The sequence below is a fragment of the Eurosta solidaginis genome, chromosome 3, assembly GCF_040869045.1.
Source record: "Eurosta solidaginis isolate ZX-2024a chromosome 3, ASM4086904v1, whole genome shotgun sequence".
NCBI classification, from domain to species: Eukaryota; Metazoa; Arthropoda; class Insecta; order Diptera; family Tephritidae; genus Eurosta; species Eurosta solidaginis.
In genome coordinates this window covers 47,428,706-47,443,341 of record NC_090321.1, presented here as the reverse complement: position 1 = coordinate 47,443,341, position 14,636 = coordinate 47,428,706, and the positions used below count along the sequence as shown (strand labels likewise).

Genomic DNA, 14,636 nt, shown 5'->3' with positions numbered 1-14,636 from the left:
GAAGTCACGCCATTCATCCCCGTTCCGAGATAACTGACGCCAATTTGGAGCCCGCAAGCCAGATCAAGTCTGCCTCTACCTTGGTGCTCCCAATTGGCTTCGGTTGTCTTCAAACAGGGATGACTTGCGTGACAAGCGCAAATTAATGATGATTGTATTTAAATGCTGCTTTTTTCATTTGTCCATAGCTCATAAGAAAAAGTCTAAAGACAATTGGCACATGATAATAAAAATAAAATAAAAAAATTTTAAGCACTTCCTTTATATAAATGGACAAAAATCAGCGAAAAATTTCTCCTTATATAAAGACATATTCTGGCTAAACTTTGATTTTTAAATTTTGACATAGAAATTGCAAACATATTTATGAGAAGTAGAAATATAAAAGTGGAGCGCACATTACTTGGATTGGAAAGTTGGTAGGAAAGGAGATATTATTAGTCAATCAATTGCGCTCCCCCTTTATATTTTTACTTCTCATAAATATTTTTGCAATTTCTATGTCAAAATTTAAAAATCAAAATTTAGGAAGAATATGTCTTTATATAAGCAGATATTTTTTGCTGATTTTTGTCCATTTATATAAAGGAAGTGCTTAAAATTATTTTATTTTATTTTTATTTTCTCTTCTTAAATTTTTTCTGTGTCTTAATCTATCTGTTAAGTTTTACGCTTGTAGCTCAATGAGAACTTACAAAAAAAATCAATCCCAAAATTCCCTCCGTTCCGTTTGATTTTTCTAAATATCTCAGTCCGTGCGCACCCTAGCGAATCTTTTTGATTGTGTCATCGGCTGTCATCGACTTCTGAATTAAGCTCTAAATTTTTAGTCTCTACCTCATCGAGAAGTTACTTAAAACTCGGTATCAAATTTCCAAATTATTATCTAATTTTTTCGATCCGTGCGCCACCTTACGGAATTTTGTTCTCCTTTTGTTCCTTTGTCACGGTGTCTTAACCTGTCTCTGAGGTTTCGTGTTTGCAGCATAATGATAACTTACGTTAAAATCGATCTCAAAACACCAAATTTCCAAATTCTTATCTAAATATTTCGTTCCGTGTGTCACCTAACGGAATTTTTTTCTCCTCTTCTTAAATTTTCCCGGCGTCTTTTCCTATCTGTGATGTTTTACAGTTGTAGCTCAAGGAGAACTTATATAAAAACCAATCCCAAAATTCTCTCCGTTTCGTACGATTTTTCTAAATATCTCATCCTGTGCGCCCCCTAGCGAATCTTTTTGTATCGTGTCACCGGCTGTCGTCGACCTCTGAATTAAGTTTGAAATTTCAAGTCTCTAGCTCATTTAGAAGTTACTTAAAATTAAAAGCTGGTTTGAAAATTTTCAAATTCTTATCTAATTATTTCGATCCGTGCGCCACCTAACGAATCCCCCCTTCTTTTCTTGCATTGTCACGGTGTTCTAACCTATGTGTAGAGTTTCAGGTTTGTAGCTCAATGAGAAGTTACTTAAAAATCGATTGCAATATTTGTATGAAAAGCGGACAAACATACAACCGACCTAATATAAAGGAAGTAAAAAGTGTTGTCATAATGGAATCAATTCAATTGTCATGACTTCTGCAAGCCAAATGACCAGATGTCTTATTGCGATGTTACACAAGCGCGAGTTTTCACTTAAAATGCATTCCATTGCGAAGCATCATAACAACAAGAGTCCATACGCTTGAGAAAGCAAAAGAAGGAGAAAATAGTTCCCTTGCATTGCGCATACTAAAGAGAGGAGGGTACAGTGTTATTTTGGCTTTTATTTGACGTCAATTAATTGTACTTTATTCTGTTAGATTAACAGAGATTATATGACTAATTATTTGAATTGGCTATTTGTTAGATAGTAAGATGGTCCCAACTGTGTCCTATGTTTACCGACGAAGCTGAACGCAGTGAGTGAGAAATGTGCTTCCAATGCTAGGTCACATCGTCAGGTTGAAGATTGGTGGCAGTGAGCATATGTGGGAGCCAAATAACGTGATGATCAACTGTCTATTTTATAAGCAGCTTCTAAATGGCAAACTTTTTTTAAGTCACTGAGTGCACTTTCTGCGATGTACAGCAGCGTGTGCGTTGTTGTTGTAGCAGTGACAGCGTGCGCGTATTTGGACCTTGTAGTCTGCGCACATATGAGACAACTCTTTTATTTGTTTTGTTTTTTAGGACCGGGATCAGGAGCAAGACCCGGATTGGGTTCGATACCTTCCCGGAGCAGGAGTGTATGGCGCAGTCCCGCTGCAAGGAGCTGCTGGGAGGATAACAATTTGTGGGAGGGACGCAACAAATCAAATGGGGTTACACTGAAATGACGGCCTTGGTCGGTTGCCTTGGGAAGCGTAGAACCTGTGCCACACATCAACCAGGATTAAATTGGTACCGTCCTTCATAAGCAATACCTTGATGATGTTAGAAGGTTGAGTCGTGTATCGTCAGATAATACTTTATTAATGACTTCGCTGAGATACGACTTTATAAAGAAGAATTTCTAAAAATCGTCATTGTTTTAAGTTACAAAATAGTTTGATATACCATAAGGCTAGGTTATGGTCCGTTAAGTCGTTGGGTGTACGTTGTATGTGGAATGACCACTGTGGTCATTGAATTTGCTCCCGTGGACGAGCTCTAATTAATTCAAAAACAAAAGTTGTTTGGACTTACTTAATTAATCGGCGCTTAACCGTTCAAACGGTTATGGCCGTCCAACAAGTTGCTCCAGTCCCTTCTTTTCTGGGTTAACTGGCGCCAATTGGTTATAACAAGGAAATTTAAATAGTTTTCATCCTGATCTTTCCAGCGATGTGGGGCCGCCATTTGCCTCTTCTTCCATAAGCGGGTTCCGATAAAAATACTTTCGTAGTTGTCTAGGCGTACACTTCAAATTTTAAGATAATTCATGAACAGTTGCTTACATTTTAGTTTGTCCGCTGTCGAACGTTGTCCTGCCCGAAAATTGGTTCGCCTACATTCAAAAAGTAAGCCTCGCTAGCAACACTAAGGGGTACTATCATCTCTAAACCGATACTGAGCAGTGACTTGTATGCACATAACCAAATTAATCATTATGTCTATACATATGTCCATACAAGCAGCGGAGAGCAACGCACAAACACATGCATATATCTGAGATACTCCCAAAAGTAGGCAATAATTTGTGCAAGTATCACTCACATATACACGCGCATATGAGAAGCTATACACGTGCATCTGTAGTTATAATTTTATAGCTAGTAACTAAGTAAATTCTGGAAACGCCTAGAAGTATGGAACGAGGAAATTGAAGAGTATAAAAGAGCGCAATCTGAGCAATCAGCAATGAGTTTGATTTAAGCACGCTATCTGTCGAGAAGTAGTAGTATTGTGAAGTACTTGAAAGGCCATTTTGCATTATTGAATAGTGGAGTTATTTATTCAACAGTTTAGTGATTCGAACGTTAGTAGAATGTTGCATATAAGAGGAATTTCAGTAAATTCGTTACAATATCTTATTCCATTTATATCCCTCCCACCCTCTCTCCCACTCCCAACCTAACTTCCACTCGCACTCGCACTCCCGATCCCACTCCAACACCCCGATCCCACTCCCAACTCCACCTTCCACTCTCACTCCAACTCTCACTTCTACTCCCATTCTCATTCCCAGTTTAACCCTCATAGCCACTCCCACTGCACCTCCACTCAAATAATTGATGTTATAAAGGTTAGGTTAGGTTAGAGTGGCCACCGATGCGAGCACCAGTGCACTTAGGCGCAAAAAGGTCCCATTGTGATACCACGTGGATCTCTCCCCTACTCAAACCAACAGGTCGATACAGCAAACTTCAGGAGTTTCTTAGATTCCAACTTAGCCAGATCACAAAGATCGTCAAAGAAGGGAGATCCCCGAAATTTCTTCCCCTTTTGCCAAAGCGCGGGATAATCGCACAGGAAGTGTTTGTTTCTATCTCCTCTTCGTCTTTGCAGCTCCTGCAGTAATCATTATAGGAAGCACCCAGCCGTTGTGCGTGCCTCCCGATTGCTATGTGGCCGGTTATAAGTGCAACCACCAGAGATATGCCCCCCCCCCCCCCCCCCCCCCCCTACCAAAAAGAAGGAGACTTTTTGTGCGTCTCGCGTCCCATTCAGGCCACACGAGCTTAGAGTGGTAGCAGGATTCAAGATTGCTCCATCTCACACCCGCTTCCCTAAGGAAAACCCCTTTCAAAATGAGCTTACAGGTAGCGAGCGGCATGCTCAATCCCTTCCAGGGCGACGAAATCGGAACGGTTGTGCCCCCTCTTGCAAGTTCGTCAGCCATCTCATTGCCCGGTATATTCACGTGTCCAGGCACCCACACCAGACTAAGGGAAGTTTGCTCAGCGATCTGGTTAAGAGATTTGCGGCACTTCTCTACTGCCCTGGACTTACATGTGACCGATCCAAGTGATTTTAATGCAGCCTGGCTGTCAGAGTAAATGCAACTTTTTATTATATTATGTTATAGCCGTGAGCAGCCTTCCCCAGGTGATCAGCGGCCTCATTTATATCAGCCACCTCCGCCTGAAAGACGCTGCAATGATCGGGTAGGCTAAATGATAGATTCCACCCTAGTTGAGGTACAAAAACACCGCTACCCACCTTATTATCCAGGTCGGAGCCGTCAGTATATATCTGGAGCCTATCGCTCAGGTCCGGCTCCTTCAACCAAAAAGCCCTATCCGGGATAATAATCTCGTACTTCATGAAAAATACAGTCGGAGCGCAATAGCCCGGCGAAGGCGAGTCCAGATACTTAAGGATGGCTGCATGACCATCCAACATTGTCTCTCCATCCAGATAACTCTCGCAGCCGCAGAGCAGAAAAGACCGCACATTGCTTGGCCATTCAATCTATTGCCAACGCATTAAAAATAGTGTCCAGCGCCTCCGCAGGGGTGGTGCACAGAGCACCCCCACGCAGATTAGAGCACTTCTTTGTACCTTCTGGAATACCCGTAGGTTTGATTTAGTATCTAAGCTCGTCCACCAGACCACTGCCGCTTATAAAAGGATTGGTCTAACCACAGCGGTGTAGAGCCACAGGGTAATATCCGGTGATAGTCCCCATCTTCGTGCAACAGCTCCCCTACAGCTGTACAGTGCCACCGTTGCTTTTTTCACACGCTCCTGAGCGTTTTCCCTCCAGGATAGTTTCCTATCCAAAATTACTCCTAGGTATTTGGCAGAGTCCCTCAGTGTCAGGGTCATACCCGCTAGCACCGGCAGCTGCAACGGATGTTATAAAAAAAATCAAGTTTTTTTTTTTCTAATAGGGGGCGAGACACCGCCTACTTCTACAAAAAAAAAAATTTCGAAACCATCCTTGGACCATAACGAACGAAACAAGAAAAATTCTCGGCATTGGTCAAGCCACTTTTGAGTTTAAGCGAGACTAACGCACAGAAATTCATTTTTATATACATACATACATATATCGTTAGCTTAATGTGAAAATGTGCTAAGTCACTTTTTACGAATTTTACAGGAGACGAAAAAAACTGAATAATTTTTGAAATAACCTTTTTTTTCAAAACTGTGAATGAGGATACCTTAGTTGCAATATTTTTGAGTGTAGAAGCTTTGAAAAAGTTAAATAAAAGTCATGTGTGCTAACCCAGCAGCTTTTTTTCTCCTGACTTAGCACTTTTTACTCAATATGTTTCCCCATCACTCCTCCCCTTTAATGATTGAAATATAACACTAAAACTATATATTTCACAAAAAATACTATTTATTTGTCAAACTATTTCTAACTATTGGCGGCCACCGTGGTGTGATGGTAGCGTGCTCCGCCTACCACACCGAATGCCCTGGGTTAACACCCCGGGCAAAGCAACATCAAAATTTTAGAAATAAGGTTTTTCAATTAGGAGACAATTTTTCTAAGCGGGGTCGCCCCTCGGCATTGTTTGGCAAGAACTCCGAGTATATTTCTGCCATGAAAAGCTCTCAGTGAAACCCCATCTGCCTCGCAGATACCGTTCGGAGTCGGCCTAAAACAAGTAGGTCCCGTCCCTCCAATTTGTAGGAAAAATTAAAAAAAGGAGCACGACGTAAATTGGAAGAGAAACTCGGCCTCAAATCTCTAACGGTTCTAATCTGAACTCTTTTGCCAGATAGTGCGCAGACAATAACTTATTTTTAAATTCAAACAAATGCTGTGTTGTGTCTTATTCCATAAAGACAACTGCCACATACTTTATCTACAAAATAAATGATAAATATCTTAATCTTTGTCAAGAGAGTAAAGACTTGGGTGTAATTTTTGACTCCAAACTCTCTTTTTATAGTCACATTGATTTCGTTGTTTCAAAATTTGTTGCAATGGTTGGGGTCGGTAGACGTAACACCAGTGACTTTAAGGACCCTATGACGTTGAAGGCACTTTATATATCCTTGGTCAGAAGTGGTATTGAATATTGCTCAATAATATGGAATCCTTTCTATGAATCTAACTCCTATAAAATTGAGAAAGTTCCAAAAATGTTTACAAAATTGCTTTACGTATGCTTCACTGGCCAGACGGCCTCCCATCATATACCAGCAGTCACAAATTGCTTGGTCACTCATGCTTGCCTATAATGTAATAAACTTTAGCACGAATTGCTCTGATTTATCTAATTTGTTCATTCCATATATTCCACTGCGTGATCTTCGGCATAATAGATTATTTATCGAAATAAGTCATAAAACGAATTATGCTATGAATGAACCTATAACTAGGACTATACATCTAGAAAATCGATTCAGTAGTGTTATTAATTTTAAAAGCAGCTTATATAAGTTTAAGCTTGAATTGTTTTCTATTTTTAACTAGTCTGTAAGAAAGCATGTAGTTATCGACATGTAAGAATTGAAGTAGATTATAGTCAGCGCAAAGCATTTATCATACACCAAAGGCATGTCTCTTTGGGTTAATCCAGTTTCAAGGGATTGTGTTCGCAACCCTCTCAAGCGGTTCCCAGCACAATATATAGCTTCTCCAACCCAATTGTCAACTCACCTAACCGTGGCGAATCCTGTTTCATTGACAGCCGAGGCTCTGGCGACCCCGAGTTCCTCATGGAGCTAGGGGGTGTGGAGGGCGGTATGGCCTAGAAGGTTTAATGTGGTCATATAAATCGTTCCCGAGTTGGTCGAGCTATTAGTACCTTAATAGTGCTTTGTTACCGGAACGTACCGGATCTATATCCGGCAAAGACACACAACAACAACAACAAAGCACTTTACTTTTAGACTGAATGAATTAAATAAATAAATAAAATGCGCGCACAAAGAAATATCTAGTAATTCAGATTGATATTATTGACAGGTTGACTTAGCACATTTTTTTTAACAGCTGACGACTTAGCACATTTACACATCATTGCCCACAGCACGTAAAAATTAAAAATTTAAATATTTTTTTTTTATAATCGATGTATTTTGAATTCAATTTTAAAACTGCTTTAAAATACAATTTTTCAAAAAAAGTGACTTAGCACATTTTCACATTAAGCTAACGATATAAATAATCATCAAAGGTATTTATAGCAAATAATTGCCTAACCTTGCCATTTTTCGTGGGAGTGAAATCACATGTTGGAAATTCGCTGCAACTTTTGCATGTTATAATTGCAAATACTGACATATGCCAGTTAGAGTAAAAATTTGTTTATCGTTGTTAATGGAAATTCAAATTTTTACGACTGTGCTTATATTAAATCTGTGAAATTTATATGCAAACTTTTAGTAACAACTGTATACTGCATCTATTTGATATGTATGGCAGGAAGTTGAGCTATAAATTTTGATTGCAATAAATATGCACATTTTTACTTAACATTATCATCAATAACAATTTGCACAGTTACAAATAAATTAGATATTAACGACTTTGAATGTTTATATTGTAATTTTTTGTAATTGTGTTGTAGTTTATGGATGAGTTTCGCTTGTCAACTTTGACACGTCTAAGCTCAATTTGTTGCACGCTAAACAGTGCATATCTTCATATCATTTCTGAAGGTCAAAACAATAGTAACACGTTTTGACAATGTACAAATGTATAAACATGTATGTATGTGACGCATAATGTGAAGTGAATATCCCACTAAAAGCAAGTCTGCTTGTATCATAGCGAACAAACACACGCACTGCATTATTTTTGGAAAAAGTGTTACTTTTGTTTAAACAATTGTACTGTCATCAGAAAGAAATCAAGTATTTTTTTTGTTGCAGAACGGAGGCAAATATTTCAAAGTTTAATTGCAAAGAAGAAATATTACAGTCGATCCATCCGTTTTTGAATTATAGCTGTGTAAACAAAAATTGTATGATTTTTTACTACATATTAGCCGTGTTTTTTTACACACGTATACGTTTCGTTTGCGCGTGAAAATAAAATATTAAAAAAAAAATGTTTAAGTTAAACGGTTTTATTTAAAACAATACTTACATGAAGTAATAATAATACTAAAAGCTAGAAAATACTTAGGTAGGTCCTAGGTACTAGTCATCACACTCCTCATCAATCTATGGCGTTGATCGGACAATTAAATAAAAGCGTTGGACGCTATTTCTATTGATAGTCATATATAAGACCAACTGAACCTTAATCAGGTTATGCTACGCCTCACATTTTTAGAAAGTTGTCAAGGATGAACGTCGATCGTTTTATAAAAATTATTTATTAAATCAGTAAATTCGCTTGAACATAAAAATTTAAATCAATTAAACTGAAAAATTATGACAAAACCTAAATTCATATTTCCTAGTCTACTTCATAGTATTTTATCAAATCCTGTGACACAGTATCTTACAGTTCGGCCTCTCCTGACTTCAATTAAGCGGCCTCGATTAATCGTTGGTTGAACTATCATCGCTGTTCTCTATCTCAAGTTCTGGACTAAGCTGGCACCAACGTTTCATTTGATCACTTGAAATAATTCCGCAATAACGTCTTTGAGTTACAGGTACATCGGGAATATCTTCTACAATATGTCGGTCATAATCCAAAACCTTTATAACCGTATATGGGCCTTTGTATTGCGCATCTAACTTGTGTGACTCCCCTGATGGCGTTGATTAAATCGCTGATTCCACTTTATTCTCTCTTTTTCAATTTGCTCTTTCGTTTGTAAATATAAGTCACCTCGTTTGGTATTTGTTTCCTGGTTTTCTTCGTCGTGAATTGACTGTATAAGCCTATTCAAACTATAGTCACGCATGTCGTAGTTAAATATGACATCATTCGGACTCACTTTTGTCATTACATTTAGCTGTGAATTTAGACTCCATTGTACAGTGGGTAATATAGAGTCCCATTCTTTTGTAGTTTTCATCATAGTGCGTATCGCTGGCAAAATTGTCTTGTTTACACGTTCGGCTTGACCATTTACACGCGGAGTCCGTACTGCAATCTTAATATGTCGAATACCATATGTTTGTAAGAATGTCTCGAAATCTTTTGAAGTGAATGCTGTACCACGATCCGTAGTTATCTGAACTGGTTGACCAAATGTCGACATCACTTTGTAGCATTCCAATAACTGGAGCTGATTTTGAATTTCGCACCGCCTTCAAAATTGTATATTTTGAAAACGCACATTGGTGTTATCTCTGTGAGATGTATTTGCCCATCGGGTTTGCCTCTTACCTTATATATGCAACATTCTGGACATGCCGCTATGTATCCTTTAACATAACGCCTCATACGATGAAACCAGAAATCTCGTTGAAGTCGTTGTAATGTCTTCTCAACACCAAAATGCCCGGAATCATCATGACAAGTCTTCGTGATACGCCATCTTACGGCCTGAGGAATTACCAAACGTCGTCCACCTTCAACTTTGCGGTATAACCTACCCTTGTGTAACTCATAATCTTGTTGAATTTGCTTTGCTGATACTGAACTAGATTTCAATGCTTCCACGATATCCTGAAGTTTCTTATCTTGCTTTTGCATTGTATACACCCAATCATGGCTTCCTTCTGTTGCGATAGCTAAAATATTCTCTGCAACCGTCTGGCATTCGCTTGGTGGTAAACTAGGTGATCTGCTCATACAGTCTACATGCTGCATTTTATGATCCTGTCGATGAATCGTTTTGAAGTCAAATTCTTGTAATCTCAACCACCATCTCGCAATACGTGGAAGAAGTGGTGTTGTAGCTTTCGTTGTAACAATAGCATTGCAATCAGTTACTACTGTGAATGTTTTTCACAAAAGATACATACGGAAGCGTGTTAACGTTTCAACTATCGCTAATACTTCCAACTCGTGACTCGGATATCTCGACTGAGGCTCACTACATTGCCTACTATAAAAGAAAACTAGCTTTATACCTTCATCTCCATATTGGAATAAAATTCCAGAAAGGCCCACATGACTAGCATCAGTGTGTACCTCGTGCTGCTTATGAGAATCGTATAACGCCAACACTAGCTTGCTTGATATAGCACCCTTCAACTGATCAAAAGCTTGTTGCTGTGAAGAACCCCACTCAAAACCGGCATCCTTCTTTAACAACATAGTGAGTGGAATTGCGATATGACTGTAGCCTTCAACAAATTTGCGAAAGAAACCTGTTAATCCAAGAAATTGCCTTACCTGGGTAACAGTTGTCGGCTGAGGAAACTCTTCAACACATATCGTCTTCTTTTTCCCCGGAGCTATACCTGCTTTAGACACCTCGTGACCCAAGAAAATAACATCGTTCGCCAAGAATTGGCACTTTGAAGGTCGTAACGTAAGACCATCTTGCTTAATCGCTTCCAACACCTCTCTTAAAACTATTATTTTTCGTTCCTCGAATGACGGGATAGCTATGATCACTTCATCCACATAACTGAGTACATTGTCTCTGTGCTTCAATGACGACATTACTCGTACTACCATTTCTTGAAATACCATCGGTGCATTGACTAACCCAAAAGGCATCACATTGTGTTCATACAATCCCTCATGCGTCAGAAACGCTGTAAGTTTCTTACAATCTTCTTGAATCGGGCCTCGATAATATCCACTAGTCATATCCAAAGTTGTAAAAAATTGTCCGCCACTTAACTTAGCCAATTGCTCCTCAACCACTGGCATGGGAAAATGTTTCCTTACAGTAACTGTATTTAATGCACGGTAGTCTACGCACATCCTGCTCTCCCCATTGGCCTTTGCTACCATCGCTACAGACGCGGCGTGTGGAGAAGAACTGCGTCGAATAATGTTATTGTCTAAGAGTTCTTTTAATATTCTTTAAAGTTCACATTGTTTTGCAAATTGTACCTGGTACCGTTTACCCACAATTGGGCTCTCAGTAGTAACACGTATGTCCATTAATGTAGTTTTGGATCTTCCCAGAGTAGATATGCCTTCTGCAAAACATTCGTCATAATCATTTAATAATTTGAGTACTTCCTGCTGTTGTTTCTGAACTAAATTCTTGTTTACATTGAACTGTGTTCCGCTTTTAATTTCCAATACTATTGATCCAGAATCAATTATCAAACGACGATCTTGACCGCATAGCACATCCCTTCCTAGCAAAAAGTCATAATTGAGCATGTTATCTGGTACCTCATACAATTTGGCACTGATAACCTTGTCTGCAAATTTAATCTTAGTATTTACAATGTAAGTAACCTCAACTATAGAGCCACCAAAACCTTTCAATCGTTGATATGTTGGCATTCGATTTGCGCTAAACCACACCGCTGACTTCTTTATAAGTGAATGATCACTACCAGTATCTATAAGGGCTTGGTACTTCCGTCCTTCACACTCGACCTCTTTGACAATTGGCGGAACCATTTGTTGTATATTTTCATTTCCATTTATTTTGCAACAGTATGTTTAGATTCTGCTGAACACTTTTTTGCGTCGTGCCCAACTTTTGAACACTTAGTACATCGCTGCTTCTTTTGAGGTTGCGGGCATTTCGCTGCCACATAACCATATACATTACAATTATAACATTTCACCTGTTTCTCTTTAGTGTCGACTGTTACCGGGCTGTACTCCGATGAACTCCCACATAGTATGTTTCGATGTCCGCTTCTTTCTGCCGTTGACCGTAAACTTTCAAGACGTTGTCTCAACTCATTGCTGGTTCGTAAACTCATCGCTAATAGCGTTCTAGTAAGCCCACTGTCGTTTAAACCGTCGATGGTGTATGAGTTTATTGATTGCTCATCAATATCCCCTCGCCTTCCAATAGTCAGCATTATATAATAATACTCAGTAAGGGACTCACTTGGCTTACGTCGCCGTGCTGCTAACTCGCTATGAACATCAGCTGAGGTAAATTCATATGGAAAATCACGTAACAACATACAAAGTTCACTCGCCCAACGCTTTTATTGAATTGTCTGATCAACGCCCTATATTGATGAGGAGTGTGATGACTAGTACCTATGACCTACCTAATCATTTTCTAGCTTTTAGTATTATTATTACTTCATGTAAGTATTGTTTTCAATAAAACCGTTTAACTTAAAAATTTGTTTTTAATTATTTTATTTTCAAGTTTTTAGTCTTTATTTAATTGTCCATTATTTCTCATTCTATTTAGTTCATTTAGTGACTCATTATTACCAGGACTCTTTCCTGACAATTTGTTACAATATAAGTCCTCAATACATAATCCTTCCAAAGACTTTACTCGACTCTGCGCCACGTATGCTTGTCCCTCCTCCAACTCCAAAATATTTTGATGTCACTTCTACCGGACTGTATGTAATATTTGTTCCAAATATGAGCCAAAGCGAACATCATAGGTCGCTTTCTATTCATGTATGTATTATGTGTTCCACATATGGACCAAATCGGCCCACAAATACGATTTTTTTTATTATCTCGATCTTTGCGCCACCTAGTGGCGATTTTTTTTATAGGTCGCTTTCTAGTCTTGTATGTATTATGTGTTCCAAATATGAGCCAAATCAGACCACAAATACGATTTTTTTAATATCTCGATCTTTGCTCCACCTAGCGTCGATTTTTTTCATATGTCGCTTTCTATTCATGTATGTATTATGTGTTCCAAATATGAGCCAAATCGGACCACAAATACGATTTTTGTGAATATCTCGATCCTTGCGCCACCTAGCGGCGATTTTTTTCCTAGGTCGCTTTCTATTCTTGTATGTATTATGTGTTCCAAATATGAGCTAAATCAGACCACAAATACGATTTTTTTTAATATCTCGATCTTTGCTCCACCTAGCGTCGATTTTTTTCATATGTCGCTTTCTATTCATATTTGTATTATGTGTTCCAAATATGACGCATATCGGACCACAAATACGATTTTTGCGAATATCTCGATCCTTGCGCCACCTAGCTTCGATTTTTTTCCTAGATCGCTTTCTATTCTTGTATGTATTATGTGTTCCAAATATGAGCCAAATCAGACCACAAATACGATTTTTTTTAATATCTCGATCTTTGCTCCACCTAGCGTCGATTTTTTCATATGTAGCTTTCTATTCTTGCATGTATTATGTGTTCCAAATATGAGCCAAATCAGACCACAAATACGATTTTTTTGAATATCTCGATATTTGCGCCACCTAGCGGCGATTTTTTCCTAGGTCGCTTTCTATTGTTGTATGTATTATGTGTTCCAAATATGAGCCAAATCGGACCACAAATACGATTTTTGTGAATATCTCGATCCTTGCGCCACCTAGCGGCGATTTTTTCCTAGGTCGCTTTCTGTTCTTGTATGTATTATGTGTTTCAAATATGAGCCAAATCAGACCACAAATACGATTTTTTTTAATATCTCGATCCTTGCGCCACCTAGCGGCGATTTTTTTCCTAGGTCGCTTTCTATTCTTGTATGTATTATGTGTTCCAAATATGAGCCAAATCAGACCACAAATACGATTTTTTTTTAATATCTCGATCTTTGCTCCACCTAGCGTCGATTTTTTTCATATGTCGCTTTCTATTCATGTATGTATTATGTGTTCCAAATATGAGCCAAATCGGACCACAAATACGATTTTTGTGAATATCTCGATCCTTGTGCCACCTAGCGGCGATTTTTTCCTAGGTCGCTTTCTATTCTTGTATGTATTATGCGTTCCAAATATGAGCCAAATCGGACCACAAATACGATTTTTTTGAATATCTCGATCCTTGCGCAATTTAGCGGCAATTTTTTCCATATTTCGCTTTCTATTCTTGTATGTATTATGTGTTCCCAATATGAGCCAAATCGGACCACAAATACGATTTTTTTGAATATCTCAATCCTTGCGCCACCTAGCGGTGATTTTTTATAGGTCGCTTTCTATTCTTGAATGTATTATGTGTTCCAAATATGAGCCAAATCGGACCACAAATACGATTTTTGTGAATATCTCGATCCTTGCGCCACCTAGCGCCAATTTTTTTTCTTATTATTGCGTTGTCATCGGGTTCTGAACTATATTCCAAGTTTCAACCTTGTAGCTTATCGGGAAGTTACTTAAATTTCAATTACAAAATTCGTTCCAGCCAGCCAACCAATCAGCCTGTCATGTCAAGCTAAATAAAACCGTTTAAAAGCCAATGTTGCCGCACAAAAAATCATACCCCAAATGCGCCCTTAAACCGTGATTGAAAAACTGCTCAGTAGTTTAACTG

The 14,636-nt window shown here is 38.5% G+C and overlaps 1 protein-coding gene across 2 annotated transcripts in view; it reads left to right on the top strand.

The window, feature by feature from the left end:
- LOC137243648 (transmembrane protein 186) overlaps positions 1-14,636 on the top strand; it is a 141,051-nt gene that overhangs the window by 84,721 nt on the left and 41,694 nt on the right. The window lies entirely within an intron of this gene.